The following is an 11,213-nucleotide window of genomic DNA, read 5'->3' as shown; positions in this document are numbered from 1 at the left end:
GGGGTGGATGATGTAGACAGAGGCACAAACCACAAACCAAGGCACAAACCACTTCTCGTATTTCTAAAGCACAGATTCCTTGAAGCCTTCCCAATTCATGTCACATCTCTACTTGGCAGTACAATAAAAGAAAAAAGAAAAAAACCCCACCTCACAGAGAACTTTAGTTTTTGTGTTGAGACTTAGAGTGAGCATTTATAAGTTTGTCTGTCTAATATACTGTTCTCAAAATTCTTCTTTCCTGTAAATCTATAGTTGAACAGGACCTACCATGATTCTGAAAAATGATCCTCGTCAGTGGCCACAGTCATTGAACTAAGGGGTGGGCACCTGATCCAGATGGGACAAAGAAATCTTTCCTGTAGAAAAGTATACATTTAAGAAAGGGATATCAGAATTACCTAACGAGAGTCTATTTCTTTGGTTTAAAAATATAAATCAGAACCTATTTCTCCAATGATTAAAATCACACAATGATTTGCCATTACTCTTGAAATACAACCAATTCCTTACTCATGTCTTCATGGCTCTCCAGGACAGCTGCTGCCTACCTTCTTGACTGTATGTTTTCATCACTCTACCCCTCATCCAGCTCCACTAGTCCTTCTGTCTCTGAAATACGGCATGCGTTATTGGACTTGTATTGTCCTTTCCCTTTTCTTTAGTATGCTTATTATGACCTGATATTATACTGTATGGTGTTGTTTTTGTTCTGGTTTATTTTTATTTTTATTTATTTATTTGACAGAGAGACAGCCAGTGAGAGAAGGAACACAAGCAGGGGGAGTGGGAGAGGAAGAAGCAGGCTCATAGCGGGGAGCCTGATGTGGGGCTCGATCCCAGAACGCCGGGATCACGCCCTGAGCTGAAGGCAGATGCCTAATGACTGTGCTACCCAGGCGCCCCTCTTTCTTTTTTTTTTTTTTTTAAAGATTTTATTTATTTATTTGACAGAGATAGAGACAGCCAGCGAGAGAGGGAACACAAGCACGGGGAGTGAGAGGAAGAAGCAGGCTCATAGCAGAGGAGCCTGATGTGAGGCTCGATCCCATAATGCCGGGATCACGCCCTGAGCCGAAGGCAGACGCTTAACGACTGTGCCACCCAGGCGCCCCATGTTTTTTGTTTTTTGTTTTTTGTTTTTACTTCTTATCTCCTTTCCCCTCAGTTAGAACGCACTCTTCTAGTTGATTTGTGTGGCCAGGTCCCTGCTATGGCCCCAAGGCCTAGAAGAATACCTGCACACCGTAACAATCGATAATCAAGATAAATAAATACTCACTGAGCAAATGAAGGACTGAATTACCCCGTAACATGGGGCACTTCAGGACCACTGTCATCTGTGTTTTCTGCCAGCTGGACCCGAGAGGTAGAGGAAGGTACAGAAGGAAAATGAAGCAGCCGTGCTAAGATTAGGTTTAGTGGGAGACTAAGTCCCGAGAGCACGTAAACCATTCCTTAAGCTTATACCCATTCCTCTTGTCTTTCCTGAAATCCTCACAAATCCCTTTAAGTAATTCCTTTTTTTTTTTTTTTTGCTGTAGCCAATTTGAGTAAGATTTGTTACCGCTACTGAAAAAAATTATATTTTTTCTTAAGTTGAAGTGTGATTTATGTATATAAGATGCACAGATCTTAAGTGTCCATTGTGATACATTTTCACATTTGTAAGCATCGATGTAACAACCACCCAAAACAGAACTGCTGGTTTGAAACCTTGAGATTCCCCGAGTAAACTGGCCCCTATACACAGAGGGCAAAGAGAGACCAAAGAAAAAGTCAGCTCATACCAGACTGGTAGGTGGCAGGTTTAACAGGCAAGGGAACTTACATACAAGGCTTGTCTTGGGTGGAAACAAGACGAGTAGATTCCTCACCTACCCTCCAGAATTTTAAAAGTTTACATAAAGGCTTTAACTGGGTTTAATCACAAATACCGTTCAGGTGATCTCACATATCACTCTCTCAAGGCTATGTCCTTGCAATAATTCATAGTTGGGGAGGAGCGGGCAGAACATACCGTCCAAGGGCCAGGAGAGGGCATGAGGAGCTTGGATGGCTCTGGCCCAGCTCTTGGGTCAACGGGAAGGCACATCCTCTTGATGACCTCCTCCAACAAAGATATTTTGTTGGATTTTTGCTTGTGTCCCTTTTCAGGAAGTTCTTCACTTCCCACTCAGAGATAATCACCTTTGACTTCTATTACCATAGGTAAGGTTTGCCCGATCTTCTAATTAATACAAATGAAGTCTTACAGTATGTGTGGCCATGCCTTGCATTGTCCCATGTTTTTGACATCCATATTTTTGCATCACTGAGTCAAATGTTCATTAATCTGCTTTCTTTTTATTGCTGAATAGTATTCCATTGTATGAATGTACAAGACTTGTTTTTGCAAGAAAGAATTTTAAGTACGACATTGCACTTTGACCGAAGGCAGGGTGGGGGGCTGATAACCCCTTACCTAGGACCAGAAGGAGACTTCATCACGCTGTGATAGCAGAGCTCTTTGTCATCCATCTTCTTTTGCATCTTGTATCCAGGATTTTTAGGGGATTGGTGACAAATGTCAGAATATTTTAATATGTTGGTTACTTCATTCAGCCTTCATTAGAGGTTTGAGGTGGCTCAAATGAAGGACCATAGCAGCTCAAGGACCATAGCAGATATTTATAACCTCTGCCTTTGACCAGCTGGGGATCAGATGATATTTTCTCTTGCTGAGCTGCAAAAAACAAATCCTCTGTTGCATTCTATTCTGAAATTAAAATGAAGGAATTCCATTCTAGAAACTGGAATGGAAATACCTGGGAGGTCCCAGAGAACTCAAGGTGCCCCTCCACAGCACCAGTACTGCAGGGGTGGACACGTTGATGACCCTCTCTTTGTAAAATATATATATGTTGTTAGAGCTGGAATACAGCTGGGGGTCGACGGCTTATTGCAGACTTGAGGGCTCATTACAGCTCATTACAGACTCATTACAAACTTCCCTGTCCCAACCCATTGTTTGTTTTTCATTCGTGAGAAAGATCGTTCGACTGAGAAAGAAAGGGAGGGGAGGAGTCCTAAACACTGGTGCTTTCAGTAGAATCCAAGAAAACAAGACCCAGTTCTGGCTACAGGTTCAGTTCAACACATTTATTTCATTGGTTGTTTAAAAACAGAATTCTCTCAGATGAAATTGACAGATAATTGAACAACATTTTATAGAAATTGTGTTCACAGAAAACCCAGAAAAGCAAGCCCCAGATAGAGGCACTGATAAAGAAGTGAATTTCAAAGGTGATTTAGGAGAGATCCTCCCAAATTCCAACCTCAAATGCAGCTGCTGAAGAACACTTGTCACAGGAAGCCACCCCAATCAGTGGACAGAATAATCAGGGAATCCACTTCATTTCCAAAGAAGAGAGCTAAAAAATGCACATCCAAGATATTTGCTCAACTTCTAATTTACCTCGTATCCCTTTCCATCAGGATATGTTGAGAATTAACGACCAATATACATTGCAACCTTTTCATTCTTTTAACCAAATATAAATTTTATTATAATTATGCTGCTTTCTTGGATATATAACATGTTATAAAGGACTACATAAATAAATGATTGAGACTGAATAAAATAGGACTGGGCTGCACTCATAAAGCCTGGCCACAGAGAATTACTGCCTAGGTCATTCTATCAGAATGCAGGGCAAGTATGATTTGGGGCCAGAGTTCACCTGGGAAAGTTGGAGAACTTTAGGCAGAATACACTTGTGTGTAGAGAAGAACACTATACATGTGCACTGGGGGGGCCAAGGATGTACAGTACATTTCCATGCATTCATACCAAGTAATACCAACTCCTTTCTAAGAGCTCACATGACACCTTTCGTCCTCTGGTGATGGCAGGAACCGCTATGTTGCTATGATGTTAACCCTGGCCATGTCTGATCCGCTCGTGGATATACACCTGCCCCAAGCTAGGTCAGCTGGATCCCTGCCTGGAAACTTTCAGACTGGTATCATACAAACAAAAACAAAAACAAAAACAAAACAAAACAAAACAAACCCAGATCCTTTCTGGGTTGCTGCACTTATTCATGCTATGAAAAATACAGGTATGTTGGGGGCCGTATTTTCCTATCATGTAAACCCTAGACCAGAAAAATGATGGATGCTGATCTTCAGAGAGAGTAGAATAAAGCAAACGGACAGAAATGAATACAATAAGAAAAAAAGGTGTTCAAATTGTTAATGTCTCTTGCTCTAGTTGTTTTCTGGGGTCTAAGTAGTTCTTGACTGCAGTTCAGTGAAATAACCTAACATAAGGGTTGTAAATGCTTTTGTGCTTGAACTAGTTTGAGTTGAGTTTCTGATGGTTGTAAATGAATAAGTGTAAAGTTCCAAATTTTCAAATTGAGCTCTTCTCCCAAACCCCACATTGTTTAACATACATTAGGAACATGCTTAGTTGACTTTATGCTTCTTTTGGCAAAAACACAACTACTCAAGATGCACTGTTTATGTCCCATAATTTCTGGCAGTGAAAGTAAACCCAAAGCTTCTGTAAGTTTTGTTGTACCGTTGTTTTTTCTTTGACATTTTCTAACTTGAGCTGTTCCTTATATGAGAAGTCTGTAATGAGATATTTATAGTCATAATGATAGGATACATTTTTTTCTAATGTTTATCAAAGAAAAATTATTCTGGACCTCATAACATGGCAACAATGACAAGTATATGTCACTTAGCTGTCTCCAGTAGCGTCTCAAGCTATTGTACAGCTGCCTGAATAACTGGACCTTAATAATTTGACAACACTTTGTTCAAAGGACAATTTGCAATGCAATAAAAACAAAATGAAAGAAAATTCATTTATTGAATTTTCCTGGGTGGCTCAGTTGTTAAGCTTCTGCCTTTGGCTCAGGGCGTGATCCCAGGGTCCTGGGATCAAGCCCTGCATCGGGCTCCCTGCTCTGCTGGGAGCCTGCTTCTTCCTCTCCCACTCCCCCCTGCTTGTGTTCCCTCTCTCGGTGGCTGTCTCTCTCTGTGTCGAATAAATAAATAAAAAAATCTTAAAAAAAAAAAAAAGAAAGAAAGAAAAGAATTTAAAAGAAAATTCATTTAAAACCACCTGAATCCCATCCTTGGACCTCTTTGGAGGCCCATGTGCCAGGCCCTTAGAGATTGTATTTTCCTTTCATTATGCAAGCGTTCTTGTTATATACCTACTCCTTCCCAGCCAAGATGTTGGGTTGGCTCTCCAAGGCAGACAGAGTGGTCTCCCACTGATCTGAATATTAGTAAGAACTGAGGTCTGTGGGATGAAGGAAAGGGTTGGCCTTGTGAGTCATCCTCTCCCTCTCTGAGTGCCAGATGCACTGGGACGATAGGATCCAGCCTGCCCTGGGACATTTACCACCCCCACGGCTGTGGCTCGGTTCCTCTAGTCTGACATATTAGCTTCACTATGTTCCAAAGTTTCATTTTTAAATGCATGGTTGCTTATTCCAGTCTAGGGTGTGGGGAAAAAGCCACTTCAACTTTTCTTGTGTGATTCCACATACCTCCAAGCACAATAATGACGGTCCGCTTCATTTCTGCCTTTCTTTTTCATTTGTGTTTTATCTAAAATGTAATACGTTATCACAGAGCATCCAAGCCAGCAGGGTCCTTACTGATTATCAAAGGCCTTCCCTCATTTTTTAGATCACATGGCTGAGTTTCAGAGAGGTGAATGAGTTTGTCCAGCGATACGCAATGAGCTACCCGTGGAAGTGGGGTCTTGGGGCCAGGACGCCTGACTGTAAAATCATTGCTTTTTTAGGACACCGGGTGTTTTGCAGATAGTACAGGTGGAAAGATTTCCAAGTTTTTTGTAATGTCAGAAATCAGCTATGTAATATTTTTCTAGGCAGCAAGCTCTTGCCCATTACCTTTTTCTGAGATTTTAAAGTAATTCTCATGAATTATTCTAAGCACATGGAAATCAGGCATCAAAGGAGAAAAGCAGGAATAATAGAACACAAAGCTGCAAGCAGGTGCCTCTCCTTTATACAGGGGAATATTTATTTAATTTCCAATTACTGGTCTGCAAGAAGACATCCAAAATGTCTCAACTAGTTACTATCCAATATGAAATTCTCCCTGCTGCTTCTGCTATTCGACATTTCTTCTTGTAACCACCTCTGCATTTATTAAAAAAAAAAAAATCCAGGGAGATAATCCTTGTCTTAATACTCAATTCCTGGTATTGTTACTTCGAGCAAAAATGTGTATTCTGTCCCTGGAACATTATTTTCTTGCTTGTACTCTTTTTCATTTCTTTGGCTTGAGTTGAGGTATTGGGAATTTCAATCACTGTAAAACAGGAGGTAAACATTGTTCTCATGATAAAAAAGATAGAAACATGAAGCAGATCCCTGAGGCTAGATTAGAAAGCCCCAAACGAGCAGAATATTATACAGTTATCATGTTTTCAGGACCACACCATTTCTCCATCTTCCAAAAATTAGATTGGATGCTTCCTATTTGCTCCAAAGGACTCTTATTTTAATAAATAGCATTGTCCTGATAAGTTTCTGGTGCTAACCTGCTACGTATTTCAATGCAAGATGCAAAATGACACTCGAAGTTAAATACACATGGAGGTAGAGCTGTTGGGTTTATCGAGTAAATTTGGCTTTATCATCAGCCTTAAGGATGGAGGATTTTGGAGTCAGGGAGGGTAACTCCAGGACCTCTCTACAAATGTCCCCTGCTGACGTCATCACAGTGAGGACGAGGCTAAAGGAATCTTCAGGGCTGTCAACATGGCATCCTCACATATATATTGCTATTTTCCATTTTAATAAAGTATTGTTATTTCACAGGGAACAATAAGTTATTACACTTCTTGCTAATAGGAATTGGTGTGTCCTACCAAATTATGTTTGCATTTGCATGGTCAATCTCAGCTTACCTCAAAACTGAGGAAATACAAGCCTTCTCTGTATCCATTAATCTTTATGTTAATCCTGAAAATAATCCCTAGAAAGAAGGAGCAACCAGCAACTATGATAAGGTGTTAGGGCAGATAAAAAGAGATGTGGCTAAAGCAGCAGAAAAACTCTAAAAAAAAAAAATAGACTTATTTCTGACTTAAATGTTGCCAGAGAAGCAGATTCCTCGATGTATCTTGGGGCCTGCAGCTGCCAGGAATGTTTTCTGGGTGGTCACAGAGCTCATTAATCACTTCTCTGTGTTCACTAGCCTGGTGGCACATTGATGTGCAGGAGCCTGAAGGAGTGGGTAAACCTGGCAAATCTCATCATTTCATTGGATTGCCTAAATCCCTTCAAAGCCCAAACCCGTCTGCATGGCATATGAGGAATTTCCTGATGTAACTCTAAACCTCTCTTCCATACCATCTCCGACTATTCCCTTTGTCCTGTCCTGAACTTCAGTTATGCTTGTGTGCTGCTGTAAATTCTTCTCCCATGGTTATAATACCCCACCTCCCCTTGCCAACCTGGCGAAAAATACAGTTTTCAAAACTCAGCTCAAGCTTCACTGACCACTAGCAGTTCATGATTTCCTGGTTCTATCCTTAGCACGGGAGTTTTGTAACCTGTTTACTATTATAACCATCCTTTGTTTTTGTAACCACTGTTTACTCTTGCAACTATTGTTTACTAGTGTAACTATTCTGTAAGCACAGGAACCAACTCATTCATGATTTTATCTCAGCATACAGCAAGATGCCTGTGCTTAATGAATGTTTGGTGAATAAAGGAGTAAATGATCCAGCCAAAGGATGTCTAATGCCAAAGTTCATCGTATTTCTGTTGTAGAATCAAACTGCCCACCAAATTTGGTGTTCTCAGTTCTAAGTGTCTAGGATTTAGGTTATTGGTCCATATATACAATGGAATATTACTCAGCTATCAGAAAGAACGAGTTCTCAACATTTGCTGCAACATGGACGGCACTGGACGAGATAATGCTAAGTGAAATAAGTCAAGCAGAGAAAGACAATTATATGATTTCTCTCATCTATGGAACATAAGAACTAGGAAGATTGGTAGGGGAAGAAAGGGATAAAGAAAGGGGGGGTAATCAGAAGGGGGAATGAAGCATGAGCGACTATGGACTATGAGAAACAAAATGAGGGCCTCAGAGGGGAGGGGGGTGGGGGAATGGGATAGACAGGTGATGGGTAGTAAGGAGGGCACGTATTGCATGGTGCACTGGGTGTTATACGCAACTAATGAATCATCGAACTTTACATCAGAAACCAGGGATGTACTGTATGGTGACTAACATAGTATAATAAAAAAAATTAAAATAAAAATAAGGTCAAATCAGATTCAAAACCCCAGGTAAGCATGGAATTGGAAGAAAGGTTTCAAGCCAGAGACTGGCCTTTCCAGAGAGAGAGAGGTGGGGAGAGAGAGAAAGAGACAAGAACACAAATCTAAAGTCAGAACTGAAAATGGAGTAGCACAAGGAGAATGGAAAGAAGAAGATAATCATGGCTAACAAATGGCCCAAATTATATTCAGGTCCAAAATGTCGGGCTATGCAGAGCCGGGTTACAGAAAATACTTTGGACTGAGAAACAGAAAATTCAGTCATGGAGGGCAAAACAGGAATCCAGTGTATAAATATCTCGGGAGCAAGGAAGAAAATCTAAAAAGAACTAAGGAATAGATCAACAAGGATGTCTCATGCCAAGTCATTTACTTGCTAGTTTCTACTTACACTTTTTTCTGCTGTGAACAAGCCCCAACCAGAGAATTTCTAGGACTATCCATACCTACAGAGCGGTGAGAGTGGTGTTGAATAGTTGAGCTGTGGATTCAGACTGCCTGAGCCAAGAGCCCAAGTCCTTCAAGTTCTATCTGGGAGGCATTAGTCAATTACTTCACCTCTGTGAGCTGTACAATGGGGCTGAAAATGGCACCTCTTTCAAAGAGCTGTTGAGAGGATTGAATGAGTGAGTCCCTGGGAAGAACTTAACCCAGAGACTGGAAGATTCAGAAAGGGAGCCAGGCAGTTAATTACATGTTTAGGGAGGTTCAGGTAAGAAACTCATAGTTTACTCTTTTATGTGAAACTCTAATGAGTTCTCTTTCTATTTATTTGCTTTTATCAAATAATTATCACAATGTCCTTTAGAAGGAAAAAAAAATCTACCATCTAAAAAAGATGGCCTTTTTTTAAAAAAGATTTTATTTATTTACTCGAGAGAGAGTGAGAGAGAGTGTGAGCATGAACAGGGGAGGGGCAGAGGGAGAGAGAGAGCAAGACAAAGAGAATCTCGAGCAGACTCCCCACTGAGCAGGGAGTCAGAGGCAGGACTCCATCCCAGGACCCTGGCACCCCAAAAGAGAGCCTGTTGAGTGGAAATAAGAGCACAGAAATGTATAACCAATCTGAAACTTTACAAAAGCAGTAGAATTTTATTTCCTAGTTGATATATTAATTTTAATAAAGGTTTGGTTACACTTATTTTTTAAGTCAGTTACTTAAAAAAATAGCACTATAAAATATCATATAATTTTGTGTACATAGGCAATTAAGAGTTGGACCCATCACTTTGAAGTCCTCTGGACCCCAGGCTGCTTCCAGCTTTTTGTTCCACCATCCCTAAAGTGAACCATCATGGTCCTTAGAATTCAAGATAGAGCCCTGGTCATCACATATGAATTCCAAGGAGCAAAACGAGAGGAAGAAGGAGATACACTTTTCCTTTAAGAATACATCCCAGAAATAGCCACACTCCTTCCCTTCACTTGTTACTGGCCAGAACTTACTCTATCACTAGTAGCAGAGCAGACTGGGAAATAAAATCTGTCTTCAGATGATGATATATCCAACTAAAAATTTGGTGTTTTATTACTATAGGACAAGAGGAAATACTGGAGACAGCTAACAGCTCTTCCCAGAGCTTGCTCTCCTATTCCGCATGGAGACTGGGGTGTTAGCCTCATAACTCAACTACAGTAATAGCATCTGTACGAAGGGAATTTGCCTGTCAGTAATTTGTTAAGTTAAAACTGGACTTGCGTGTGTTTCTCCATATCCTTGTATTTTGTTTCAAGGTAATAGATACTTATCAGTTATTTCTGACTAAAATGACTTTTTCTTATTGTGGAACTATTTCTTAGGCTATACGTCCAATACCTAGATCAGAAGCACTATCTGGGAGGTGTTTACTCCTAGACTGAAGTCACAGAAACCGGGAGTGTTTAAAACTGCTTAATAAGTGTATTTTTTTCTTGATCAATGACCCTATATCCGTGCTGTCCCCATTGCCTGTAATTACCTGCTTTCCATCCAGCAAACTTACACTCATTCTTCAAAACCCATCTTATACTCTCCATTTTTGTGAAGTCTCCTCCAATTCTCCTGGGCACATTTAGCTTTGCCTTCTCTATGGTCCCACAGCACATTGGTTTTTTGTTTTGTTTTGTTTGTATCTCTGGCGTCATGCTTGATTGCTTTGAGACTGTTCGTATTCCTGTTCTTGAGTCACCTGTGAGTTTGGGGAGGCACACAGGCACTCGGAAATATTTGGCTGGTGAATGAAGAAAGTGACTCTTCCCCCACTAGGTGATGATTTTTATAGCATTATTTCTGAAATAGTTCCTTTAATTAACATAAATACAACATGAATCCTAATAACCACATTGATAATTATAGTACTGGTAGCAATGGCAGCTATCACTATTTTTCTCGAGTGTAACACTCGTGACTGAATCAACATTACTAATCATCAGGAAAGGACAAATTAAACCACAATGGGATACTTCCTTACACCAGTCAGAATGGCTAGTATCAAAAAGACAAGATATAACAAGTGTTGGTGAGGGTGTGGGAAAGGGGAACCCTTGTACACTGTTGGTGGGAATGCAGACTGGTGCAGCCACTGTGGAAAACAGTATGGAGTTTCCTCAAAAAGTTAAAAATATGATCCAGTAATTCTACTACTGGGTTATTTACCCAAAGAGAAAAGAATGTTAATTTGAAAAGATATATGGACCGCTATGTTTATTAAAGCATTATTTACAATAGTGTCCACTGAGAATTGAATGGATAGAGAGGATGTGGTGTGTATACACACAATGGAATATTATGCAGCCATAACAAAGAATGAGATCTTGCCATTGGTTACAACATGGAGGGACCTAGATGGTATAATGCTGCGTGAAATAAGTAGACAGCAAAAGATAACTACCATATGA

This window comes from Ailuropoda melanoleuca, chromosome 15 (genome assembly GCF_002007445.2).
Source record: "Ailuropoda melanoleuca isolate Jingjing chromosome 15, ASM200744v2, whole genome shotgun sequence".
Taxonomy (NCBI): Eukaryota; Metazoa; Chordata; class Mammalia; order Carnivora; family Ursidae; genus Ailuropoda; species Ailuropoda melanoleuca.
This window is presented reverse-complemented; position numbering follows the sequence as displayed.